Here is a 24,174-nt window from a genome sequence, read left to right on the forward strand (position 1 = left end):
AGCTTGGTTAGAGAGAGAGAGAGAGAGAGAGAGAGAGAGAGAGGTATTAACGTCGGTAGATGCAACACAAGGGCATATACGACCAACAATGGGACTTGAACTCAGGTGGATCATGGCCTTTATAAGGGCCCTTGCACTAACCAATCTGCCCCACTTGTGGGTTGCATAAAAGTAGTGCGAGAGTCCTCTTTTATTCAAGGGAACGCAAAGTAACACAAAGTCTTTCAAGGGAATTTAATATAAAAGACTTAGGTGTAATTTATTATTGTCTTGGAATTGAAGCTTGGAGACAAGATTCAAGCATGTATTTTGACTCAGAAATTTGGTTGAAATGATAAATTATAAAGAAGCTTTTATTCTAAATCAAAAGTTTTCAGCTTTTACAAAAGAAGAAGTGTCGACAAATACTATTTGAAGCTTTTACACAAGAATAAGTGTTACAGTACTCTTTTCAAACAATTTATTCGAAGTTTGATATATGTGATAATTACTCGTCTCGACATTACTTATGCTATGAGTATCATAAGGAAACATATGGATGATCCTAAAGAGTCACATTGGAGAGTAACAAGGCATGTACTGAGGTACCTTAAAGGAACTTTTGATTTTGGTATTGAGTACACATCATTCTATTCTTGTTATTTGAGATATTGTGATGTAGATTGGGCAAGCAATATTGATGATCAAAAGTCAATTCTCACATATGTATTTTCTCTTAGTTTCAAATATATTTCATGGAAAAGCAAAAGGCAAGCAACTGTGAAGATAAAACAGATTGTAATTCAACCAAGAAGCAGTTTGCAACTGTACTTGGCGGCCGAGGAGATTACTTGATCATGGAGAATCAAGAAGATCCGACTCCGATATTTTATGACAACCAAAGATGTATTCAACTTCAAAACTAGTTTTTCATGCGTCTTCAAAGTGCATGGCCAATTGAAAGTGAGAGTGGCAAAATAGTCATACCAAAGGCACCATGGGTATTAACCAAGAGGGAGCACAATAAGGTGAAAAGTGTGACTGCCTCTTTTCGTACACCAACGGGAGTAATTCATTCATTGAAGAGTGCCTTCACAAAGACCAAAAAGAAAGAAGAGGAACAATTATATGGCCTCAAGACACATGATTGGCACAAGATATTACAGGTATATAAATATTCGCTTTTTTATTTTCTCTTTGTTGTGGTACATAATTTGTAAGCTCATATACTAACTTTCATTTTTTTCTATGCATAGTTTATTCTTCCAATTGCTATAGTTGGTTGTGGAGACAAGAAGGTGAGAGAGGCTATTTACAAAATGTAAAGCTTGGTGAGGTATGAATCCTCTCTTTAATTCACTAAGTTATATTGCTTATTTGGAATTCTCATGTGCTCACAAGTTATGTATTGATAATTAGTACACATTATTGCTATGTATGTAGGTACATATCCTTAAAGGAGATAGATCCTACATCCATTGATATGGCTCTCTCAATCCTATTGAGGCAGTGTGTACGATCGAGGATAACTTTCCTAGAACAATTCTAACTAGCCAATTACATCTTGTGGTGCATTTAGTTGATGAAGTGGCGTTGTGTGGTGTTGTTGTTCATGTTCGATGGATGTTTTTTCTTGAAAGATTCATGAAAATCTTAAAGGACTTTGTGAGACAAAGAGCAAGGCCCAGAAGCAAGCATGGCAGAGGGATGGTTGATACAAGAGTCTCTTGTGTATATCTTAAAACATGTATGTCGTATAGATTCTTCCATGCCACGATTGTGGAGCAATGAGGAGGATGACCGACTAATCACTAATGTGCCTCAGGGAAAAGGAAGGCAATGAAGACTGGATGAAGCATTACGCCACAAGGTGAATACATTCTGAATTCTAAATAGTCCTATCATGGAGAAGTGGATTAGGAGATACATGGATACAATCAATAGATGAAAGGATGAGAGAAGAGCAAGTAGATGCTTGACATTCCCGCCTAGCTTGGAACCTCTACCAAATGTGATTAATATAGAATTGTTTCGTATGGCAATATCAATGGCATCGTAAAATGGAGAGATGATCACAAGAGAAAAGCATGAGTATGCAAGAGGATGTGACCCTCAAGTAAGTACATTCGTCATCTCTATTGAGTATGCAAGAGGATGTGACCCTCAAGTAAGTACATTCGTCATCTCTATCTCACACATATACCTTGTTTAATGCACTATACTAAATGTCATGCTTCTGTTTAATGCTAGAACAAACTATATTATGCAATATGGTCATAGGGAAGGCACTTTCGCACGGAGTGTGTGGATTCTAAGAGAAACACATTTGATTGTGGTGTGATGGTGACTTTTGAGAAAGAAAGTCGAGCCAGTAGACATGATACCAATGTCAAAGAGGACAATCTTGAGTATTATGGAACTATTCAGGAAATTCGTGAGGTTGGATTTAGAGCATTTAGTCTATTCATCTTTGATGTCAAATGGTCCAAGGTGATATATAGAGATGCTCAAGCAACCATGAAGAAACATCCAAATGGGCTCTTCCAAATTGATTCCACCAAGTTTTGGAATGATGAGAAAGATACCTTCGTAGTAACCCAACCAATCCCAAATTAAATCTTGATGTAGTATAATAAAAGTGTAACCCCTTTTCTTTGTGATATTAGGTTGTGTTTCACACCGATCGAAAGTGGTGGTGTGTTATACAAGTTTTCTCCCCTTTTCTTTATGATATTAAGTTGTATTTCACACCGATCGAATTGATCCAAAGTGGTGGTATGTTATACAAGTTTTCCCTCCTTCAAAACATATCTTTCAAGATCAAGATGTGGAGGCCGAATCTATCGATGAGGTGCAAGTACTACCTCAAATCGGCTCATTGGAAGAAGATGATGAAGAAAATTAGATGGGGCCGATGAAGAGCATGAGGAACATCAATCAGAAGAAGATGATGAGTCACTTATCAATCATGTGACAATGCTTCATTGGATCATGATGGTGATATTGATATTAATATAGAACCCCATATTTTCATTGAGCTTCCATTAGATATAGACATTAATGAAGCAACACATATGGATTTATTACAAGATGGGATAGATTCATGATCTTGACATTGTTTCGCTTCTCAAAAGTTTTCAACTATCTTTTTTTTCTACTCGAAACATGGCTCCAAGGGTTTTAATGGATGTTTTTTTAAAACTATATATCATTTTCTGCTCGAAACATGGCTCCAAGGCATTTTCTGTGTGTATGTGATATGTATTTTCAGAATTCAGCATCCAACAACTCTCTAGAATTTCATGCAGGGAAAATTGCAGCATAATTTTGCTGCTATCTTCGCTGTTCAGCAGCGAAATCATAGTATAACAGTCAGCGAAATTTTGCTGCTAAAGGCACTACCCACCAGCAACAAAATTTCGCTGCTATAAATGCTGTGGAGCAGTGAGATTTCACTGCTAGAGGGGAGCACTGCTGGGCAGCAAAGTTTCGCTGCAGAGCAGTGAACGGAATCCCTGACATCTCGACAAAAGAAAGCGCTGCTAAAACGCTGCTGTGCCCCCAATGTGTTGTATCGTCTCTCTCTCTCTCTCTCTCTCTCTCTCTCTCTCTCTCTCTCTCTCTCTCTCTCTCTCTCTCTCTCCATATTCAGTACCCCCAAAGAACTCTCTCTTGCAAAAACACAAACATGTAGGAGGAGATGAAGGGGACATATGAGAAGCAGGTGGTAGTTATTTATGAAGCAGGTATGAGGAGGAGGAGATGGTGTGGAGGTATGAAGTATCGTATAGAGAGGGGACTATGAGTTGATCTTGTTTCACTTACTAAACTAGATCAAGAGCTAGTGAGTGACGAGGAGAACAAGGAGATAATGACGGGGGGTTGTACTGATTCACAGGTTGAGGAAGCAGGTGGAAGAGGAAGAGGAACATGTGGAGGAAGTAGAGGGAAGGAGGGAGGAGAAGCCAGTTGGGACGAGGTTGACCTGCATAGAAACTAGCAAGGTTGCAGGAGGTTCTGCAAGAGAAGCCGATGCAGTAGGAGAATGCAGTGGAGTTGGAGAAGGTACCTTAGTCATTATATTAATTAATGCCCGCGTGCAGCGGGCATTAATTAATACACCATCAATAAAATTCTGAATATACAACATCAATAACCATTGCAAAGGCTTATTTATTTCAGAGGCTCTAATCAAATAATAAGCACCCAAAACGTTCTTTTAAATGGTTATTAATTAAATAAACTTTTGAATCCTTAGAATAATTATTTTAAGCTTGTAAATTGTAAGGTTCAAAAATAGTATGTTCAAAAATTTAAATAGTATGATTTGATTAAAGTATATTTCTAGAAAAGAAAAGATACCACATTTAAAAACATACTATAATTAGCTAGCTCTTCTTGCTTATAAATTCAAGGTGAGAGGGGTGATCTTCGGTGGGAGAGAAGCTGGGTGTGCGAAGGAAAGTTGGCAGAGGAGGCTCTCGGCCGAGGGAGGTGGCAAGGGCAAGCAACGTAGGAGGGTGAGGGGTAATTGATAGGTGTATTAATTAATGCTTGCACATAGCAAGCATTAATTAATACACCATTACAAAAAGAGTGAATATACACCATCAAAGTACAAAATGCCATCGATGCTCCACACTTTCATGAGACCTTTGTAAAAAGAGAGACTTAATTTTTGACTCGTCTTTTAAAGACACACATAAAACCTTTGTAAAAAGAGAGACTTAATTTTTGACTCATCTTTTAAAGACACACATAAAACCTTTGTAAAAAGAGAGATTTTTTTTCATGAGGTCTTATTCCATTACATTGGAATTTCACTCGGCTACACACACCATACTACTCACACCACACCCCCGAGTACCACAAGAGATTTAATTTTTTACTGATGTAAGCATGAGTTCACGTCGAGAGCTGAACTTACCAAATTGTCAAGATAGTGTACAAAGAAGTACCATGTTTCCTTGAAAGGCTTAAATGCCCATGGTGAGCATGTGCACAATGCCCATGGTAAGCCATCTTAGTACTGCACCAACCCATAGGCCCGACTTCTCAATGTAGCCTCAATTCACATTTAGCACACAAACTTTGACCTTGAGAGTTTAGGTTATATGAGACGTAACAACATACTTGCTTATGAACTTGATTTAAGAAATAATAAAAGAGAGATCTTACTTTCAAAATTGAATAATTAAGACAAGGTAAAAGAATTTACCATTGCTTTATTTAATATGCACGATGAAGATGACTAAATAAACAAGTAAAAAGTACTCGAAAGCTATCTACATCAAAAGTTGATATACTTCTCCTTCGAAGTACTCGAAAGCTATCTACATCAAAAGTCTAAAAATTATAGATAATAACTCAAGTATATTAAAATAATTCTACAAAATAAAAAAGATAAGTTTTTCAAAAATCTACTCCAATTTAAGCTATAAAACATTATTATCATTTGAATCTTCCAAAAGGACGTGAGAGTAAATATCAAAAGATAAATCACTAAGAATTGACCATGATTAACTATAGAGTGCACGCAGTTGAATATTTTAATTATGATTTAACTTAAACACTCTTTTACATACATAAAAGCCTTTCGAAACAAAACTTATTGTTATTACCATAATGGTTTTAGTCTCATAGAATCCCATCGACTCTACACATTAAAAAAACAAAGTTAAGTGACTTAAACCTTTGTTTTTTTCTAATGAGAATATGACAAATTCAATGTATATCTTTTGTTTTCACCATAGATATGATGGCTAGTTTAAGCACTATATCACTGGCTATATTGAAATCATAATCAGCAACAAGGGGACCTTCAATTGACACATGCATGAGTGCATCCAAACCTCTTGAACTGAAACCATTTTGAAGCTTTGTCTTAATCATGTTTTGGATACTGAAACCCTATTCACAAGCGGCTGCACCAGCACATTAAAGCATGGAAATATGTGCCAAATTGAGCAACATAGGATATTTGGTACTCGTGGTTGGATTCCTTACCAATAGACACCCAAATATCTCACAAACTATGTTCATTCCATTCATAGGGTGCTTGCGCCTTGAAATATAGGTACTCTTTTTTTTAACTTGCATCTTATCAACAAGAGCACCAAATTCCTCTCCACTTTTCAACAATTTTGGTTCACCATAATAAGAGGCTAATGTTTTAATTTCAGTGGTACCATGATTTCTTTATTGTTTATCTTTAGGGAAGGTACAAGGTGCCAATGCTTTGAAGAACTCTATAAGATCCTTGTTGCCCGGAAACCTTTCAAGTAAAATATGGATCACCAAATCTGAAAGCACTTTTTGAAATTCTATGGCTTTCTCCATGTTAGTACCACCCAGATTTCTTTGAATCAAAAGGGACCTGTACCCATTGTTGTCACAAAGACTAGAGGACTGAAGGGTAGCAAGCTGGCCATTAGGCTCATGATCAGGAATCATGTGATACCCCATTGCACCACATGTAAAAGCATTCACATTAGGGGAAATTCGGTGGGCCCTTTTAGAGCCCATTAAAATAATTTAAGGTCGGCCCCACCAATGAGAGTGCTTGGATTCTAGATCCATGTAACATGGATCTTTCTTGTCAAAGTGGTCCCCATAATTTCGAGCTCAAAAAAGAGGAATAAAATATATTGGCATAAAACTAAAAAATAGAAGAATTTCAAGCCTGCATACAACCTACCAAAATGTATGTCATAAGGAAAAGAGGCCAGACTGATTGAAAGTTACTCTGATTGGAGACTTTCTTCACAATTTGAACTTAGTTCTCTTCGTTTCCTGCCTTTCTTATACAGCGTCACTTATTTTTGCCATATCACTTCATCTCTTCTTCTTCTTCTCTCAACCTCTATTTTCTTCCATCTTAATAGTTTGGTAAATTTTGTTAAACTATGTTTGCTAATCATGATTTCTTTGTGATTTTATTTTGTTTGTTATGTTCGTTAATCTTCCTAACCATGATGTCATTCGTGAAAACTTATAGGGTTATTTGTCAACTCGATTACAAGGAAAACGGAGTGCAAGGCTCACAACATTTCTTTAAAGTTTCATTTTTAGTATTTAGATTGTTGAGCCCAATGAAATGGTAATAATGTTTTGTTTTCCCTTAGTAGATGAGCTAGAGGAGAAAACACATTTGTACCATTGAAAGTGTGGAGCCTTTCAACAGAAAGGATGTTGATGGCAGTTGGATCCCTTAGCGGTTTAGGAAGCCAGCCTGGATCACAATGAGACCCAACACTCGAGGTAAAATGAAAAGACATTGGTGATCCTAAACAAGCATTGGAAAGGTAGGATTATGGAGTTCTACGCGGCCAAATGGTGCAATTGAGGTCCTTGTGTAGCATGTTTATATGCACACGGACACAATGCTACATCACCACACGATGAAAGTACAAGATCTAAGACAAATAGTAAGATTCAATAAGTAGTCTTTGTTTTTTGTGTTCAATATCTAATTGTTTTGTGCTCTATAACTAAGCATTGAAATTTTCTTGCAGCTTTATATCCATCGAATGTGGAGGAGTGGAAAAATGCAGAGTGCATCAGTGGAAGAATCAATGTCTTCCATATAGAGATATGCAATTGCTATATGATAAGTGACCCAGGCATTTAGTAGCACAGGGAATCTTCTTTTATAATTCCATGTATGTTTTGGCTAATGCAAATGATAATATTGGTAGACTAAAGTCTATCTCACTATCACCACCATTGGCTAGCCAAGAATAGGTTTGTTCTTGCACAGACATCAAGAACAGATATGCATGAAGCAATGAAACCCTCAACAGGTTCTAAGGATGTCCTGGTTTATACCATTTATCGCCTTTGCATAGATGTCAAGAAAACAAAGTTAACATATCAAGTGAGGTCTCTTGATAATGATTGGATGAACCAATTTTTGAGGAAGGGATGGGATGTAAAGAGGACCTCTGTAGAAGATGTCATTGAATGCAAAGTAACAATGAGAGATGATACATTTAGGTGAAATCAAAACATAAAGTTTTTTTATGTTTGTAGAAAATTCTATTAGGGTGACATCTGTTGCATGTAATTTTGTTATAAAAGATAATGACTATGGAGAGGCGTCTGGCAAAAGCTTGGATCAAGATATGCATGATGGAACTAACTCCTCCATAATCGATGTTGTAATCCAATTACAAGATTAAGACCCGCTAGTGGTCAATCTAGAAAGTCATTGGCCATTGGCCTTTCTTAGACAAGAGATCCAATTGATGTGTAGTGATGCACCGAGGGATTTCTATTTTAAGTTAGATGGTAGGAAAATCGAAAGTGGGAGTGAAGCTTCCAAAACTTGCTCTGTTTGTATCAAACCACATATCCTAGAGGTTGTGGAGTCACCTTGAGATTGTAACCTTTCCATCTATAATAAAATTTCAAAAGTTATCTTTGGTCTATATGCTGTGTATAAATGTTACTTCTTTCTTCTTTTTTGCATTTTTTTCTTTCTATTTGCTTCAATGGCAACCACACGTCTTGGGCATCCCTGCTCCCCTACCTTGAAAATGTCTAGATTTCAACATTAATCCATAATAGGCTATTACTTACATACATTACTTTGAATTCTACATATAAATACCGTGGAGAACGAAAGGAACCTTTCATGTAAAGACATTACCATAAAGAAAGTTTTCTTGGTGCTACCAACTATATCATAGAGATCATCATTACAAAATGGAGATACAAAAATGCCTTGTTAACATTCGGCATGACAATTTTTGTACATGTCGAGAGTAGTTAATACAAAGATCAATGCCTTCTTACATTGTCAATTATATTGAATTTACACATTACATCAAAGGTGAATGGACTAATGCTGAATATTATCATTGGTGGGTAGGTGAATCTTGCTCTTGTTGTGGGGGGGAGTTCTCTTGCTGTTGGGGAGAGTCAGTAGCATGCTCTTGTTGTGCTTGCTCTTGCCGAGGGGATGGAAAATCTCCAAGGTGGATCCACTTCCTATCGGTTGGCATTTGTGGATACTGTCACCGTGGGTGGCATTGGTCTTGGCCGTTGTGGAGGGGGCACAAAAGCATATGGCACATTAGGCTCTCACTACCCAATCTTGTTAATTAGAGTTTCAATTGTTGTGGCCATGTATAGTCGTACATCCAAATTTTTATATTTTTCTAATCGTAGATTCTACACATACGAAAAATTACATATGTGCTATCAGTGAGTGTACAAAGAAATTGAGCAGAACTGCATGCTTACATTTTCTAAGGGTAGTTCGAACATTAAGTGTAGTAGACACATGACATTATAGCACACTCTCCAACCACAACTAAAGCCATCATGTTGTTGTGGGACTCTACATCTAATGATCTCCATTGCCTCTAAAATCTCCTCCTGGTGGGTAAGGGCCTCAATACTAGCTATTAACATTCTAATAGATCTGCACACCATTTTTCAATTGTCAATACTCTCTCTCTCTCTCTCTCTCTCTCTCTCTCTCTCTCTCTCTCTCTCTCTCTCTCTCTCTCTCTCTCTCTCTCTCTCTCTCTCTCTCTCAGTAATATAAAAAATGATCGCGTGGAGTTACTGCCTCACGTTGCCATGAAATCCTACAGTTGAATTGGCAAGATAACATTGCTTTGACTTAGTATCTATAACAATCAAACTTCAATGTCCACTACAAAAGTCAATAAATGGTATAGGACTATCATCGGAGTGAATCCAATTAATTATGCAAAGGCATTGTGAGAGAATCTAATGTGGGAGTGGATCCAATTAATCATGTGTGATGCATAGTAGTGAATCTAGATAATGATTTCCACTTGTCAGCATCATTTTTGTGAGTGATTCCAAAGTAATTGTGATCTAACATTGTGGACTATTTTTGAGTATAGATCATAAGTTTGGGACAACAAAGGTGGACTTTGGACGGAATCATCTAGCCGTGCACATGTGTGCAAAATAATTAATTTTGTATGGTTTGGCCCATTGTACATATATTGGGCGAGGTTCATTTTTTATGAGATACTTTAAAAGCAGTGGACTATGCTCTTGAGTTATGCTATGGTGTTTATGGTTTATTTTATTTATCATTCAATTTGTGGAATATTCAAATCTCCATGTTTTATGGTTTATTTATCATTCAATTTGTGGAATATTCAAATCTCTATGTTTTAAAGGTCTTGACTGCAACAATGGTATCAGAGCACGACAAATTCAAGTATTGAATTTGGGTCATGGAGACTTGAAGAAAAATCAAGAAATTGATTTTTTCTCAAAGGTTATTGGCTTGGAGAAAATTTGAAGGCTTTTCTACAAACTCAAAATATTTGCACAAAAGAGGAGAATCTATCAAGCAAGGGTACAAAGGCTTAGGACAAAGACATGATTCATTCAAAAATCCAAGAGATAAAGAAGAGAAGTTGTGGAAGACCTTTGGGTAAAGATTCAATGGTTTATGGTGGGAAAGTTTTGGGCCATCCGATCAAGACTTGGATCAAGGGTTGAGGTTTAAAGCCACCTTCATGCATAAAACCACTTTTCTTGAAGTGAAACCACCCTTCTTCTCCCAAAACCATCTTCCTAGATTTTAATCCTCTCCATAATCTATCAGTATGGATGGAATCAAAAAATTGAGGAGATTATGGACCTAGCTTCAGAATTGCTAACTCCATAAAGCATGCTTAAAATCTATAATGAAGGGTGTACAAATTTTATTTTCCCCTTCTCCAATCAACACTGCATTGATGGTTTTCCCCTTTTGAAGAAACATTTTTTTTTTCTAAGTTCTCTTCCTTTTCTTCCATCCATTGGCGGACTCCGCAGATGGAGTTAATGTTGAGGTTTACAAAGCTTAAATAAGCCTTAGCTTAAGTTTTTCTAAGCTTTGATTAAAGCCTAGTTTTAAAGCTTTTGAAGCTAAAGCTTTTATTCTTGTAAGGCTTACAAAAGCTTTAAAATAAGCTTTTATGTATCTTAAAGGAAGGATAACAAGTGGGCATCATTATGAATATTCCTTGGCTGTTAAGAAAAACATGCTACCTTGCATACAAGAAAGAAAGAGAAGAGAAGAGAGATACATGCAAGGGGCGAGTTCGAAGAGTTTCACTTGGCCAACCCTAAGAGGGTTAACTCTTCGATGTGAAGCCACTAGGGGCTCACTCCACCTCTTCTTGTGTCATCCAAGAAAAGATCCAATAGCTAGGTAGAGTACAAGAAGGAGGGAGCTATGGAGAGCTCAACCTTCACCGCATGCCAAAGGGACTTGGTAGATAGCAAAGAGAGGGTAGAGAAGAAGAGAAATGAGAGCATTACCATCCCTACTTACATACACCGACAATCAAACATGCAAGCAAGCAAGAACACAAGCCAACATGCATCCACAAGCTCAAATGAGAGAGATAGAGAGACGAAGAAAGCTCAATTGAGACAGATGGGATTGTGCCTTTTCATATTTTATAAAATGATTTATATACAAGAGCTCATTATTACAATGGCCGGCCGCCCATTTACAATTGGGGGCCTAAAACTAGTCTTCCTAGTTTCTCTAGCTCTATGTATAACTATTCCTCATGACCAGCATTACACAAGCTATAAGCTCGATCATCCCATGTCTCTTATACAATAATCGCATTGCGTGCTTTACAAAAGATAGATTATGAAGAGTGTAGCCATGCAAAAGGTAATGTTAACCGGAGTGGTTACATCGCCCCCTCCCTAATGCAGGTTCGTCCTCAGAGCTGGCCAAATATATATGTAGTAGATCGAATAGGTTCAGACGAAGTCTCGACGTGAGGTTGGAGTAGAGGGGGGAGGGGGCTTGATGGAAGACCTTGTAGCTTGTCTAAAAGGTGGTCTCCATCATATCTTCGAAGGTCTACAGGCGCCAGGCGAGCATTCACATGCGCTCATAGTAGCTAAAAATCTGCTTGAGGGTGGGTCCTTTGTTGATGCCGAAGGCCAAACCCTGCACACCTTCAAAGCAGTGGTCCCAATTTGGAAAAGACTCCAGCAACGTGATGATGAAGTTGAAGAAGCAAATTGTTGCGACGATTCACGGGCTGTGTGGGACTTGGTCATATTGGCGACGAATGAAATCATAGAAGTGTCGGAGCATTGTCTCCTCAGTACACAGCTGTTGCGATGTTGGAGGAGTGAACCAAGGAAAGTTGTATTTCAATTTAGGGTTCTACTTCTACTCCTTGTGGTGGAAAACATTCCATGCCCACCATCATTGGATAGGGAGGTAATCCACGCTGATACTACGAAGTGCGCGGGGTGCATTGCAATAAGTCTCCCATATGAAAGGTTTGAAGAGGAAAGGGTGCCTCTAGGCTGACTACTCACCCATGAGTTCGAACGTGATGGGGCGAGTAGCACGGGTCACCACCAGTGGTATCCTTCGCACGTCGGCGGGGGGTGTTATTGCCACCACTGGTGATGATTGGCGTCAAGGTAAGAATGCAGGACATAGATGTCCATGGGGTCTTTGATTCGGGTGATGGGATTCGCATGGAGTTGTCGACCAAGTAGGATGGCAATTGTGTGTGCGAACTCCATATGGTCGAGGGGCTCCCGCCAGTTGAGAGGGTTGAGCGGAGGGTCTCGACCTCTTCATGCTCAAGTGGTGGCAGGCGGTATAATTTCTCCCTCTTCAAGGTTTTTAGTGGAGGGCTGTTGTGTCGGTGATGGGGGTGGAGGGGTGGTCGAGGTGGAGGCTCGCGTTTGCAAGGCTTGCATCGAAGAGGGGTGGGATTTTAGTGGAGGTGGATGGGATGTCACGGAATTTAGTGTGCATTCCCTGAGGGGTGAGGGTGGTGTGGGTGATGGATGTGGGGTGGGAAAATGGATGGGTGGAGAAGAAGGTTGTGGATGGAAGAGTGGGAGGGTGGATGTTCCAGAAAGGGGTGAAGAGGGTGGAGGTTGGTTGCGGCTACATGGGGAAGACGAACCGGGTGGTGGAGGGGGTGGTGGAGGGGGTGGTGGAGGAGAAGAGGAATGTGGTGGTGGTGGGGTTGGTAGAGGTTCGTCGTGGCCATCATCGTTGCCATAGTGGTCATCAAGGGTTGGTCGTCGAGGGTCGACGAGCCAGCTTCAGCAGCATCCGCAGGGCCATCTGCATGGAAGAAAGCTTTGGCAGCGTGGCAGCAGCTTCTTCGGAGGAAAACTCAAGAAGGAAAGGTGACATGAGAGTCATCAAATTGGCAGATGCCATCACATGCAGCTAGCTGTTCATGGCACTTGTGTGGTAGAGGATGGGAAGGCCTTTGACGGAATACAGGGGAAGAGCATCTACACGGAGGGAGAGGTAGGCGTTGTTTACCACGTGCTAGCCGACGTCCCCTGTAGATAATGGAGAGCCCATGTAGAAATCTGGGAGGGGTAAGGATAGGGGCAGAGGCCATCTAGAACGGATAAGTCGATGAGCTTTTTGCAGGGTCAAACGGAGCAATTGGCACTAGGTGGTCAAAATGGCTTGGAGAGGGTGTTGGGGGAGTTCATAGAAGTCGTGGGGGTGGTGGAAAGAAAGAAGGCCTTGGAAAAAGAAGCACGGGATGAGGGTGATGCTAGAGATGGGGAGCTTGGTGAGGAGGTATGTGTAATTATGTCAAGAGAGGGGCTCGTCCAGGTAGAGGTTGTGCTGGAGGAGGTTCAACCGGACGCTCCAGAAGTGGAGGTCAATGAGTTGGTATATGGGCTTTGTGGGGGGAGTGCTAGGATAGGGAGCTCCATAGTTGTGTCCATGAGAGCATCCACCTTATGATCGTCGAGGGTGCTGGAGGAAGGAGTAGAGGGGGTGGAAGGGGGCTGTGTTGCTTGGGCTTTGGCCTCGCGGAGGTGCTCTTCCATCTGATGGTGGACGGTAACTTCAGAAATCTCCCTGTATCTCAGAAAATCCCTCTGAGTCCCGGTTAAGGGCTTCCTCCGCAACCTTTTCCTTGGCGTCTTGGGCAAGGTTCTCCACAACTGGCAGCTTGCGGTGTGCCTGCTGAGCAGCTTCATGTGCCTATTGGAGTTGCTACATTGGAGTTGCTACTGGAGATCTATAATGCGGGTCAAGGCATGCCCAAGCTGCTATGTCTACTAGGTGAACTTGCCCTAGGGTTACATGTTAAGCAAGTTAGGCTTGTAAAGGTCCTCGAACACGTGGCGCTCCTGTGCTATAGCGAGTAGGATCTTCCTCTCTGAAACTTGGGCCACTTCTTGTTGACAGTAGATGCAATGAGTCATTTTTGTGATTAGCTCTCAGGCCATGTGTGAAAACCCCAAAGAAAAGTTAGGCACATCCCCATGGGCTACATGGAGGCTGCATGCACACTTTATGTGTGTAAGCTTGGTTGGAGCAAAAACTGTCGGAGCATACCCAGCGGGTGTTCGTCGCTGTATTTTGCTATGTTGCATGGGGGGAAGAAGGTCCAGTCTCTGTGAATGAGGGGATATCAGGCGAAGCGGTCCAAAGGTGGTGTCTCATACAGATTCTGGTAAAAGAAATCATGCTTTTGTTTTTCCTCCTCCTCCGCGGCCTTTCCGCTTGACTCTGCTGCTGCTGCCAGCTCCCCCTGTGTAGGGCCTGGACTGGGTGGTGGGTGGAGAGACCTATTCAGTGGCTGCTGCTGGCTCTTGGTGTTTCCTCTTTATTGGTGGGGACTGGGGAGGAGAAGTCGTTGGCGTGGGCAGAGATATAATGGTAGTGTCGGGGCCGATGAGCTGAATGGCACGAGGCAACTCCTCCCACCCGGCCGCATAATAGAGCACTCGTGTTAATAAAGTGGCCACTGCCAGCTTCCCCTGTGGGTTGGAAAAAACAGACTCCATGCAGCTCCTTGGTTGGAACATACTCCATGCAGCTCCTTAAAAAGGTCCTCAGTCCAATTAACCATTTGTCCTTAGTTGACACAGCACCTGCTAAATTGATCTATCCATCTTGTAGTAAAAGCAAAAATTGCAAGGCACAGGCTGGCATGATCAAAGCACTCATGTTAATAAGGTGGCCACTGCCAGCTTCCCCTGTGGGTTGGAACATACTCCATGCAGCTCCTTAAAAAGGTACTCAATCCAATTAACCATTTGTCTTTGGTTGACATAGCACCTGCTAAATTGATCTATCCATCTTGTATAGTAAAAGCAAAAATTGCAAGGCACAGGCTGGCATGATCAGATCTGGTTGTGTGATGTTGGCCCATTCCACTCCACCTTTGTTTGGGATGCCCTTGTATACTCCCCTGGCCAGCTTGGGGGCATTGGTGAGCCTGACATAGGGCCGGTCCATGTTAGGGAGCTGTAGGGAATCTTTGATGAGTTCCACACTAAGTTGGACCCTGTATCGCTGGTCGTCATTGTCCAAAACTTCACTTGTATGAATATTGGTGTCATAGGTCTCTATAAAATATAAGCTGTTTAAAGGTTGCCCCCATGGCTCCAAGTTAGGCAATTTGTCCAAGCTCAGCTGCTCCAACTTTTGTACAACTGTAGGGTCCGCTGCTATTGCCCTATAGCATGGCCTTGTGAAATATAAGAGCTTATGCTCCACCTTGTGGTTATTCTTTATGAGGGAGTGCACTGTATGGCCATTGACCTACTTCATTAGGGCCTCTCCCAGATGAGATAGCTATGTGGGATGCCGGGCATACTCCTCAAAATTTCCCCCTATCGGTCGCTTCCTATGGAGGTATGGTAGAGGACCTCCCGAGAGGATGAGTCTAAAGTTTCAAACATGGTGGAGAGCAGGTGTGAGGGCGTGAGAGAAACTTTTACAAGAGTTTGGCTAGAGGGAAACCTGAAAGTGAGGAAATGAGGGGGTGGGCCCCATATTTATAAGTTTTAGAAGGGTATGGCTGTGGGGCAGTTAAAACGAATGGTCATGGCATTTGTAGCAGAATGGCCATGGGGTTTGAAGTGAACGGCCACGCGGCGACTCAAGTGAATGGGCATGGCAATTGCAAAATAGGAGCAAATGAGCGCGGGCTTTCAAAAATGAGAAGAGAACGGGCATTCGCTTGCAAAAACTCAATGGAACGGACGTTTGCTTGTAGAAACTGAAAGGAACAAGCGAGGCCTTTTGAAATGGAGAAGGAAACATGCGTTTGCTTGCAAAATATGAAAGGAACATGCGTTTGCTTTTTTAAGAGTAGAAGTTGGAACGACCGTGGCGAATTCCGAACGCCCGTGGCTTCTTTTTTTTTGTGAGCACCCTGAATCAAGTTTTGTACCCAAAGGCTATGCTGCTAACACCCCATTGTGGGTTTTATATTGACCGCATGCCCAATTCACCAAGGTGAGAGGTTAATTGCAATTTGGTGATGGCCTGGTGGGAGGTATGACTTCCTTGAGGGATTCTGAGGCAGGTGGTAAGGAAGTAATACCTGAGACTGAAGGAGTTGATGATAGCATTGTAGTATTCACTTGTAGCCTCATAATGATGTTGAGATTCAAGCTCGATGTTAGCTTGTGCCAATTGCACTATGTGCTGGCATGTTAGGTAGTAACATGTGTGAGACATAAATGACCGCGTCCAGCTGGTCATAGTGTATGGACATTAGCTAGGGTTAGCAGTGTGTGGACACAACACATGTAGTGTGTTGTGTAGATTATGGATTATGGCTTTATGCATTGTGTGAGAAGGGAGATGGCTTCCCTCTATGGTTAGGGTTTGATAATACATTAGGGTTTGCTCCTGTGTGTGTGTGTCTCCTCTCCCTCTACCTGTTTTTCATCATGGTATCAGAGCCTGGTGCTCTCTCTATTAGGGTTTATGAGTGAGTGAGAGAAGAGGGAGAAGAAGCTGTGAAGCTTGGAGCACACTGATTTTCATCAAATATGAGAGCTTGATCTATCAAGTAAGGACTACTAAACATCCTTGAGCGGATTGCAGGTGCAAAAACACAAACAACACCAGATTTGAGTTGGCCAAAGCAAAGAAAAATTCTGTTTTGCAAGCTCTCCATTGAAGCTTGAGTGTGGTGAATGTATGAGGTAAATGGTTGCAAATCTGACAAAGAATCATGTATCTGGAAAATGGGAATGTATTGGCAACTCATGTGCAAGCCCTAGATTGAATTTGATGCATATTAGTGAGTGGAAATTCACTGGTTTGAAGTCCTCACAAAAACAAAGAAGAGATGTCCATTGTGGATGAAATTAAAGCCGGTTTTTTGCAAAAATCACCTCATTGATGGATTGTGCACATGCCTTGGAGTGTTGGGTAACTATATATGGCATCAATTATCACAACAAACCTCTCAAATCACCCCTTACTGTAGGCAGTGCAGACAGAAGTGAAGAAATAGACAGAAGTGAATAAACAAAGCAGATTTTTCATATTTTGAAAAGTGGAGGCCAAATTCTAGTTGTGTGATTGATTAAACCCAAAAATTGCTTAGCAATTTTGTGATACACATACTTGAGAAGGTTGCAATGTGATTGGTTGGAACAATTATGCATTATGGAGCTGATTAAATAGGCTATCTACAGTGATTAGTGAAATAGAGGGTCATTAATGAGCTAATTAATCTCTCAACTTAAACAATTGGTCTAATTCCTTTGACATGGAGTTAGTAGATATCATTGTTAAGCTAATGAATTCCTGGTCTCTCAATTTGGACAAGAATTAAAGAAATTAGAGCACTTTTACTACTAGTTTTTACTGGTTTTTCTCAAAATAGAGAAGGGGATTTGATAATTTTGGTATGTACGCACCTTGGTTGGTGTTCATATGCATCATTGAGCTTGTTTAGGTGTCAATGCAAGTTATCCACACTTGATTGAACCACTACATTGCAATTTGAAGCCTTGGAAAGTGCGCCAGAACATGGTACTTTAGAGTGTGTATGCCAATTCAATTTGAATGCAATCAGTTTGACTTTCTACTACAGAGAAGGAGATTTGATAATTTTGGTATGTACGCACCTTGGTTGGTGTTGATATGCAACATTGAGCTTGTTTAGGTGTCAACGCAAGTTATCCACACTTGATTGAACCACTACATTGCAATTTGAAGCCTTGGAAAGCGCACCAGAACATGGTACTTTAGACTGTGTATGCCAGTTCAATTTGAATGCAATCAGTTTGACTTTCTACACCAATAGTGAAGTTTGTTGAGTACTTTGGAGTATCTGGAACACTGATTAGATTGTGGTTGAGCTAAGGAAGGCTCGTTTACAGAATTGGACGTGCACCTCTCGTGCTTGGAGTGATAAGATAAGCCGATATCTTATCTCCGTTGGATTTTAGGTTTCTTCAGCAGATTCCTCACTCTATGTGAAGAAAATAGATCATGGGATTGTCTTACTTGTCATCTATGTGGATGACTTGATTGTCACACAGGAGATCATGCTACAGATGTTATGCATGTCAAGAAGGCATTGAGTGGGTAGTTTGATATAAAAGACTTGGGTGAATTGAGATATTTTCTTGCGATTGAAGTGATCAAAGACCATGCAGGGGCATGGTTAGTGCAACGCCAATATGCATTGGATATGTTGGCAAAATATGGGATGACAGGGTGTAAGCCAATGAGTACACCTTTGGAGCAAAATGTGAAGCTGTAGGCTGATTTTGGTGAAGAGTTGGATGATCCATCTATGTATAGAAAGATGGTTGGCAATCTTATTTACATGACTATCACACGCCCGGATCTCAGTTATGTTGTGGGACTAGTAAGCTAATTTATGCAAAGCCCCAGAAAACCTCATTTGGATGTAGTGAGATGCATTATGCGCTATGTAAAGACCACTGCACATTATGGTCTTCTTTATGAGCATGGTAAAGGCTTGGATGTACACGGCTACACAGACGTAGATTGGGCATGTAGCTCGTATGACAAGAGGTTTACTAGTGGTTATGCCTTTACATTTGGAAGTGCAGTGGTGAGTTGGAGCAGCAAGAAGCAACCTACTGTTGCTTTATCTAGTACAAAGGTTGAATACAGGGGTGCAACCATTGCTACATGTGAAGGAGTATGGTTAAAGAGTCTCTTGGCTAATTTGGGTGAGCATATTGATAGTAAGGTTGTCATTCATTTGTGACAACATGAGCAGCATACAGTTGGCCAAGAATACAGTTTTTCATGCGCGGACTAAACATATAGAGTTCCACTATCATTTTATCATAGAGAAAGTGTTGGATGGTATAGTGGATTTGCAGTATGTGAAGACTAAAGAGCAGGTGGCCGACATCTTTACAAAGCCACTTAGCAGAGGGAGAAGTTTGAGTACTTCCGTACTATGTTGGGAGTACATGGGATGAGCTGCTTGAGGGGGAGTGTTGAGAGCTTTGATAGCCCAAGCTCATCTGCATCTTCATCTATGGCAGTACATCATGATCTTGAGAGGGGCTGTTGAGATTCAAGCTCGATGTCAGCTTGTGCCAGTTGCACTATGTGCTGGCATGTTAGGTAGTAACATGTGTGAGACATAAATGATTGCGTCTAGCTGGTCATAGTGTGTGGACATTAGCTAGGGTTAGCAGTGTGTGGACACAACACATGTAGTGTGTTGTAGATTATGGATTATGGCTTTATGCATTGTGTGAGAAGGGAGATGGCTTCCCTCTATGGTTAGGGTTTGATAATACATTAGGTTTTTCTCCTGTATGTGTGTCTCCTCTCCCTCTACCTTTCATTACATGATAGGTGGGGGAGTTGCTGAGGTTGAGGGTATATCATTAGTTTGCTCTGTCCATGGAAAAATGGGGGTTATAGTGTCACTGTGAAGCTTCTGCTTTCCTTTTTCCTGAGCAGCCTTTATGGCAGGGGGGTCACCTTTGGTTTCCATTGGAAGATAAGAGACTGATGAGCAACACGGGGTGGAAGTTGAGGTTGGGGATCCAAATATGATGATTGCCCTCGTAGAAGTGTTAGGCTCGTAGGAGAGGTTTAGGGACCGATGGGTTGGTTTCGGGAACGGTTGAGGGTTTGATTGAGGATTGGGGTTCCTTGGAGAGCGTTTAGGCCTGCGATTGTGGACAAAGAGGAGGGTTGGATCGTTAGGGCATCCACTGCTGCGAGTAGCTTCTTAGGTACCCAATGGGGAGATGGCACACCTAGTGGAGTGATGTTAGTTTTGTTAGAAATGTTAGTTAGGTTAGTGTGGGTTGATGTCAACTGGTGAAGCAACGATATGAGAGTGGGTTGCTGTGCCGAGTGTGGTTGTAGGGAGGATGTGAGAGGCATTGATGTTGTGGGAATGATGAGTGGCCTCTTTTTTAGGGGGGATGGATTTGTGGGAGTGGTGACGTAATGCTGGTGGTGGTGAAGGGGGAAATTCTTGGCATGGGGGAGCAGCGGTGGCTCTTCATTTGTCATAAGGATAGTAGCTGGTCGGAGGCCACCAGCTATAAGGTCATCATCCATGCATCTCAGTCGATGTTGCACCTATTATGTCCCATCCAACCCCTTCCACAAGGAGTATTTCTTCACACATGGTTCCTGCAGACAGGCATTACATAGAACTTCCCTTCCCAAGGGAAGTTCTATGTAATGCCTTCATTGGAAATAATCCCTTCCCAAGGGATTATTTCCAATGTGGAATAAAAGCATGACCGTGCCTATAAACAATGAACATGCTATGACGTTATAGTGGTAACGATGGCAGGGGTTTCTTTTAGAGCGAGGGTTTCCCAAGGGAAGGCCATATTTCATGGGACATCAAATTGTAACTAGCCCCTATATCGACAAGAGCTAATTTTTTGACAAAGCTCATTGGGGTGGTCATTCCTAACCACAACCGAGCTAGCTTCACCTCCTATTCTTCTTCTTCAAGGTCAACCACTTGGGCCATATTGATCATGATATGTCTCTGCTAAAGCTTGGCTTGCCTTGCTTTGGCCTCTTGTTGTGCAGCTTTTTTGATATCCTCATGGTATTTCTTGCGCTATTTTTTATTGTGGATGTCTCTTAGGGTAGCCTCAATGAGAGGGCCCTAGTAGCGTTTAAGTTTGCTACCATTGAAATAACCATCCATTTCTACACCATCAATCGTTTCGATGCACACTGCGCCTTGTGGTGTTATCTCAATGACTAGGAAAGGTCCTAAGCCTCTGAGCTTGAGCTTTTTTTTATGTGTCTTGGTGCTGAATAAGAGGACCATATAGCTCTCGTTCATTTGTTTGTCCTTAAGCTAGTCGTTGAACCATTGTTTGCACCTTAGCTTCTCATCAATAATCATATTGTATACTACTAAGAGACGTGTTTTATCGAGCTTTTCAAGCCCATATAGGTGACAGCCTAAGACATTTCCAGTGAGCTTTTCTTGTACTGTGACACATAAACTGGGGACTAAGAACTCCATGGGCATGACAGCTTCAATGCCATAGGTTAAACTGAAAGGGTTGGCATTGGTTGCTACCTTATAGGAAGTTAGATAAGCCCAAAGTGCAGCTGGCAACTTTTGTTCCCAATCATTGTGGCTGGCCTCCATGGTTTTAGTCAGAATGGCACACAAAACTTTGTTCGTGCTTTTCGCCTGGACATTTGCTTGTGGGTAATAGGGGAAGGAATTTCTGTGAGTCACAAGCAACTCTTACAAGAGGAATTGGATTACCTCATTAATGAAATGTGTCCCTTGCTGACAAGCTCGAGGGGGAAACTGAAGCGTGTAATGACTGATTCATACATGAATTTAACAGTCGATTACGTATCAACCTTGCGGGTCACCCGATCTTCTACCCACTTAGTGCAATAGTCTATAGAGAAGCTATAATGTATCAAGCTTGAGTGTATTTGGCTGAGTCCAATGAAATCTATACCCCATTTCTCAAATGGTTGTAGGAACACAATTGGGTTTAGGGGCATGTGGTCTTTGAAGTGGGGAATTACTGTACACTAGCACTCATCATCACACTGCTTAACGTACTCTGTTGCGTTCGCCATTAGAGTGGGCCACCATAACCCATCCATGAGGACGTTCCACGCAGCGATATCTGCTCTACAAAGTGCCCCCCACTAGCACAAGCAGAGTGAACGTGCTCAAGAAGGAGTACATACTCATCTTCTCAGACACAGCAACGTAGAATTTTATCTTTTTCGTGCTTATAAAGTTGGCCTACAATGAGTTGGTAGGGGGCTACATGTTTGATTAGATGGCGGGCTCCATCTCTATTGAGGAGGGGATCTATAAGGTAATCCATTGTCTAAGAAGTGTGCCACCTTCTCACCCCATTCAGGAATCAAGCATAGTTGGAATAGGGCGGCATCTGGTAATTCATCATCTACTTCCACTGGTGGATTACTGTTAGTAGGGATCCTTGACATGTGGTTTGCTAGAACATGCTGAGAGACTTTCCTCACCATGACAACAGTGAAGTCAAACTCAAGCAATATAAGAAGCCACCTGGTGATTTTGCCTGTCATACAGGGCTTATTTACCAGGTACAAAAGAGCTTGATGGTCTACGAAGAAAACAAACTTAGTTGCCAGAAGATCATGGCGAAACTTCTTGACGGTGCAAACCATGGCTAGCCCTTCTCTCTCAATCATGGTATAGTTTCTCTCTGCTTCATTGAGTAGGCAACTGGCAAGTCTGATGGGGAAATCTATCTTGTGTTCTCTCGGTTGGGCCAGCACACAGCCAACAGCAAATGCTGAGGCATCGATGTGAACGTGGAATATAATGTCCCAGTTGGGGGACCTGAGAATCGGAGTGCTTGCCAGGGCTTTTTTGAGCGTTGTATAAGCCCGTTGGCATTCTTTAGTCCACTCAAAGATGATTAAGAGTCCGTAAAGAGGTGTCCCATGAAGCGATGGACTCCCTTGAAGTTAGTGGGTGGGGGCAGCTCTAAGATGAGCTACACTTTGCTGTCATCAGTAGAGATTCCCTACCTGGAGATGATGTGTCCCAAGATTACTCCATGTCGAACCCAAAATTGACATTTTAGTGGATTCAATGAGATGCGGTACAGCCTGCACTTTTCTAACACTTTGCGCAAACATGCAAGATGCTCCTTTTAGGAGTAATTGACACAAAGGTCATCCATGAAGACCTCAAGGAATTTTTTAAGATATTCCTTGTAAGCCGTGCACATGAGACGTCGGAAGGTACCAGGGGCATTGGTCAACCCAAAGGGCATAACACGATATGCATATATGCCTCACTTGGTGTGGCAAAGGATATTTTGTGCTGATCCTTGGGATCAATCAGCACCTGATTGTATCCAGAGAATCCATCAAGGAAGTTGTAGGCTTCCTCTCCTGCTACTCGTTCTAGCACATGTTCTGTGAAAGGTAATGGATAATGATCCCTGATGGTTGTGGCATTGACTTTTTTAAGGTCGATGCACACTCTAACTTTTCCATTCTTCTTGGGCACTATCACAATGGATGATACCCATTCAGTATGCTCAATCTCGTAGATGAATCCGATATCAATAAGTCTGTCGATATCTTCATGAACCATCTTGGAGTATTTTGGGTTCATCGGATAAGCCCGTTGTTTGAGTGGCCTGGCTCCATCAACCATTGGAATGGTGTGATGGACTACTTCTGGAGGTACACCTTTCATGTCTGTGTACTTCTAGGCGAAGCAATCCTGGAATTTTTTAAGTAGAGTGATAAGCTTGATTTCTTGTTCTATGTAGAGAGGTTTTCTCCAATATACACAAGTCTCGGGTCCTCACGCGTCAAGGCCTACCAAATTTATCTCCTTGACCTTTGCTGGACCATCATAAGAGGTCCCCGGTTGCCCACTGTCAGATCTTTGAGCCGAATCATATTGGATAAATCGGTCGGCCATCTGGAAGGTCTTGAAATGTTTAGGCATTTGTCTGGTCTCTTCGGCTTTAGCATTTTCTTTATCCACTAGACTTTTGGCTTCTTTTTTAGCCAGTGCTAACTTTTTGTTGCATGTTTTGTGCACTAAGCGACAAAGCCTCTTTGATTTTGGCTTGGACTCGATGGGCCCTCATGGCTATGGGATGATCTTGTGGTTCAAAAGGGAGCTATAAGCAAACTCCTTTTGCCACATTTCATTGAAGTGGACATGTGCTTCCACCGCCCCAACATACTTGAGCCAGTGGATATCTCCGTTTGGGAAGACATATTGTTCTGGCCTAGGGAATTCCTCAGGCCTGTGAGTTCTATGGGATTGTGTGCCCCCTGATGGCTTTGTTATAATAGCATGTTCAAGTTCTTGGGTGGCGACATTGGGTGCAGGTATGCTGAACTAAGTACATATAGAGATATAATCTCTTGCTTGTCTGTCGTAGCAAACCTTGTAC

Source organism: Cibotium barometz, chromosome 4, assembly GCF_041138505.1.
Source record: "Cibotium barometz isolate CiBa-2024 chromosome 4, ASM4113850v1, whole genome shotgun sequence".
In the NCBI taxonomy this organism is placed as follows: Eukaryota; Viridiplantae; Streptophyta; class Polypodiopsida; order Cyatheales; family Cibotiaceae; genus Cibotium; species Cibotium barometz.